This window comes from Prionailurus bengalensis, chromosome E1, assembly GCF_016509475.1.
Source record: "Prionailurus bengalensis isolate Pbe53 chromosome E1, Fcat_Pben_1.1_paternal_pri, whole genome shotgun sequence".
In the NCBI taxonomy this organism is placed as follows: Eukaryota; Metazoa; Chordata; class Mammalia; order Carnivora; family Felidae; genus Prionailurus; species Prionailurus bengalensis.
Genome location: NC_057347.1, coordinates 32,871,448 through 32,876,154, shown reverse-complemented (window position 1 = coordinate 32,876,154; position 4,707 = coordinate 32,871,448). Strand labels below are relative to the sequence as shown.

The following is a 4,707-nucleotide window of genomic DNA, read 5'->3' as shown; positions in this document are numbered from 1 at the left end:
GTGTATATATATATATATATATATATATAATATTATATATATATATGCTAAATAAGGGCCTTTTTGAGATTAAATTGGGGCACTAAATGGGGGCAAATGGGATACTTGGTCTAGAGGCATAAAGTGACACTGTCTAGGAAAATTGGACATATGATCAATCTACTGATAAAACTTAATGTGATACTTTTCTCCAAGGTAAAAGAAAGTTTAGTAGGGAAAGAGCTTAAGTAGAACAAATAATTTCTAATCACTAAATTTCAAATAGCAAGCATTATGTACAGGATGTTTGATAACCATGGGAGGTCGTCCTGAACTTCTAAAACAGTGTGTCTGTCTTCCATCTCAAGCCCTCCATCTTTTGAGAACACTGATAATATAGTTAGTAATAGATATAATAAAAAAAGTGCTTGCATATTTTAAAGTTTTTAAAGTTTTAAACTAGTGCTTTGAAGTTTTAAACTAGTTTAATAGCTATTATCATATTACATAAGAACGCTATTGCACTTGTGCAGATTAACATCACTCCTTTTATAGATGAGAACACTTAATCAAAAGTCAAGCTTAGATTGCCATTCATTTCTTTTTTCAGTCATTCATAGAACAGAAACAAGATCAAGAGCCATACTGCGTACCTCCATTCTCCCATTTGTCAGACGTTGTGCAAGACATGAAGGTGAAGATGATGCGGTCCTTTATTTCAAGTTGCTTATTGTCTCATGGAAAGAGATGGATAGGTGTTACAGACATGACTCACTTTTTGTATCCGGTATACTTTGTATTAAAGCTTAACAACCTACTTCCACTTTAACTCTACTTATGACAGCTGCCCATGTTTTTCAATGGCTTCATATAAAGTTTCTGGAACTTTTTGACACAGCTTTGGTTGCTGTTATTAATTCCCTTTTGTTGTTTCCTGAGAAATTGGACAAGAGCTCCTTTCTATGGAGCAGGAAAATAAAGGAAGTGAGTTTCTGAATGTGTTCCTCTCTAGAAAAAAATGTGACATGATGGCAGAGATTGGAAACTAGTGGTAGGTAAACTAGGTATTGATGTGATGTTTTAGGAGTATGACTCATCAAAAAGGAAGAGAGGCACAAGATGAATACAAGTTGCAACGTTAGAAGCCTGTGGATCAATACAAGTTAAGATAAATTTGGTCAAAATGTAGAGAAAACTGGGTGGTTCAGGAGTGGGCAAAAGTATTTTCAAATAATTTCAGGAAAAAAAAAGTGTTGTATTTTTTAATGGTATTCAGGGAGTTAGCTTGATTTAAGGACTTTTACAAATGCTTAATATCAACAAACCACACAGGAAAATGTAAAAAATAATCTTGGTCTTTTTACTCAAAATAAGAACCATGGGTCAGCATCATTAGCCTCACCTAGGAGCTTGTTAGAGATACAGAATCTCAGGACTGATCCCAGAACTGTTGAATCAGAATCTGCAGTTTAACAAGATGCCCGAGTAATCCCTACCTGCATCAAACTTTGAGGAGCACTTCGGTAATAGGATCATTTGTACTATGCATCCTCAGACCACGTTTCAAGAATTGCAGGTTTTCACAAAAGCTTTGCAGTAGGTCCAACCAGGTCTGTGTAACACAGTTGTCTGAATAGGAAGGTGCTTGAATTTTGTTTTTTCTCTGACCACAAGGGATCATGGCCAATCTTCTGTTTGATGGGGGGCATGTAGGTCTGAGCTCTCTTTTACCTAATACAGCTTGCAGTGACTTTTCTGAGTGTTCACTCCCAGGGCAGGCAGCTGATGAGATGATTTTACTGTTCTAGAATGAGGGAGATTCCATCTACTTTCCTTATGTTTTTGCAGATTCGCCATGGACAACATATTAGCAAGGCCATGCTTTGGCATGGCATACAGTAAAACTTTTAACATAGGGGGTGGTGGTGGCTCCCTATGGCAGTACATATACTAACATTGGAACCAACACAGAACAGTAGCATGGCCCCTGCACAAGGATGATATGCAAATTCGTGAGGCGTTCCATATTTTTTAAAATTATTATTCACCACGACCAAGCGGGATTAATACCTGGGATGCAGGGCTGGTTCAATATCTGCAAAACAATTAACGTGACTCATCACATCAGTAAAAGAAAGTTCAAGAACCATATGATCCTCTCAATAGATGCAGAGAAAGCATTTGACAAAATACAGCATCCTTTCTTGATAAAAACCCTCAAGAAAGTAGGGATAGAAGGAGCATACCTTGAGATCATAAGAGCCATATATGAACGACCCAACACTAATATCCTCAAGGGGCAAAAACTGAGAACTTTCCCCCTAAGGTCAGGAACAAGACAGCAATGTCCATTCTCGCCACTGTTACTCAGCATAGTATTGGAAGTCTTAGCCTCTGCAATCAGACAATAGAAAGAAATAAAAGGCATCCAGATCGTCCAGGAGGAGGTCAAACTTTCACTCTTTACAGATGACATCATACTCTATATGGAAAACCCAAAAGATTCCACCAAAAAACTGCTAGAGCTGATTAGTGATTTCAGCAAAGTTGCAGGATATAAAACCAACGTACAGAAATCGGTTGCATTCCTATACAGCAACAATGAAGCGACAGAAAGAGAAATCAGAGAATCAATCCCACTTACAGTTGCACCAAAAACCATAAAATACCTAGGAATAAATCTAAACAAAGAGGTGAACAATCTATACACTGAAAACTATAGAAAGCTTATGAAAGAAATTGAAGAAGACACAAAAAAATGGAAAAAAGATTCCATGCTCCTGGATAGGAAGAACAAATATTGTGAAAATGTCGATACCACCCAAAACAATCTACATATTCAATGCAATCCCTATCAAAATAACACCAGCATTCTTCACAGAGCTAGAACAAATAATCCTAAAATGTGTATGGAACCAGAAAAGACCCCGAAGAGCCAAAGCAATCTTGAAAAAGAAAACCAAAGCAGGAGGCACATTCCCAGACTTCAAGCTATCCTACAAAGGTGTAATCATCAAAACAGTATGGTACTGGCACAAGAACAGACACTCAGATCAATGGAACAGAATAGAGAACCCAGAAATGGACCCACAAATATATGGCCAACTAATATTTGACAAAGCAGGAAAGAAAATCCAATGGAATAAAGACAGTCTCTTCAGCAAGTGGTGCTGGGAAAACTGGACAGTGACATCCAGAAGAATGAACCTGGACCACTTTCTTAAACCACACACAAAAATGAACTCAAAATGGATGAAAGACCTCGATGTAAGACAGGAAGCCATCAAAATCCTTGAGGAGAAAGCAGGCAAAAATCTCTTTAATCTTGCCCACAGCAACTTCTTACTCAACAGGTCTCCGAAGGCAAGGGAAACAAAAGCAAAAATGAACTACTGGGACCTCATCAAAATAAAAGCTTCTGCACAGCAAAGGAAATAATCAGCAAAACGAAAAGGCAACTGATGGCATGGGAGAAGATATTTGCAAATGACATATCAGATAAAGGGTTAGTATCCAAAATTTATAAAGAACTTATCAAACTCAACACCCCAAAAACAAATAATCCAGTGAAGTAATGGGCAAAATACATGAATAGACATTTCTGCAAGGAAGACATCCAGATGGCCAACCGAAACATGAAAAAATGCTCCACATCACTCATCATCAGGGAAATACAAGTCAAAAACGCAATGAGATACCACCTCACACCTGTCAGAATGGCTAACATTAACAACTCAGGCAACAACAGATGTTGGCGAGGATGCGGAGAAAGAGGATCTCTTTTGCACTGTTGGTTGGAATGCAAGCTGGTGCAACCACTCTGGAAAACAGTATGGAGGTTCCTCAAAAACTAAAAATATAACTACCCTATGACTCAGCAATTGCACTTCTAGGCATTTATCCAAGGGATGTGCTCTTTCGAAGGGACACATGCACCCCCATGTTTATACAGCACTATCAACAAGAGTCAAAATATGGAAAGAGCCCAAATGTCCATCAATAGATGCATGGATAAAGAAAATGTGGTGTATATATATACAATGGAGTCTTACCCAGCAATCAAAAAGAATGAAATCTTGCCATTTGCAACTATGTGGATGGAACTGGAGGGTTTTATGCTAAGTGAAATTAGTCAGTCAGAGAAAGACAAAAATCATATGACTTCACTCATATGAGGACTTTAAGAGACAAAACAGATGAACATAAGGGAAGGGAAACAAAAATAATGTAAAAACAGGGAAGGTGACAGAACAGAAGAGACTCATAAATATGGAGAACAAACAGGGTTGCTGGAGGGGTTGTGGGAGGGGGATGGGCTAAATAGGTAAGGGACGTTAAGGAATCTACTCCTGAAATCATTGTTTCACTATATACTAACTGATTTGGATATAAATTAAAAAAAAAAAAGGGGTGGTGGTGGTAAAGGAACCATTTTGGTCCAGTTTTCTTGTTTGAGTGAAAAGGATATCCTTTGAGTAACCTGACAGTTGCCAGTATTTTAAACAAATTGCTAATAAAAAGGGATGTGCGGTTGATGACTTCTTAGGACCCCACCTTTTAATGAGTTTCCAAATCTAGGATAGTGTAAAGGGAAATATTATGAAATTAGACAGTCTGGTGTTTGCTTCTCTGTTTTCACCCTATGACCTGTATGACTTTAAGCAAGTTACTTAACATCTGCATTTTCCATTTTCTCATTTATAGATGGAGATAATTATACTTACTTTA

The 4,707-nt window shown here is 37.6% G+C and overlaps 1 non-coding gene across 1 annotated transcript; it reads left to right on the top strand.

Moving 5' to 3' along the window:
- The first annotated feature begins 1,907 nt into the window (after nt 1-1,907).
- LOC122486192 lies at nt 1,908-2,011 on the top strand. The gene has a single exon (XR_006298049.1). It is a non-coding gene; the product is annotated as a U6 spliceosomal RNA (small nuclear RNA).
- Nucleotides 2,012-4,707: the final 2,696 nt, after the last annotated feature.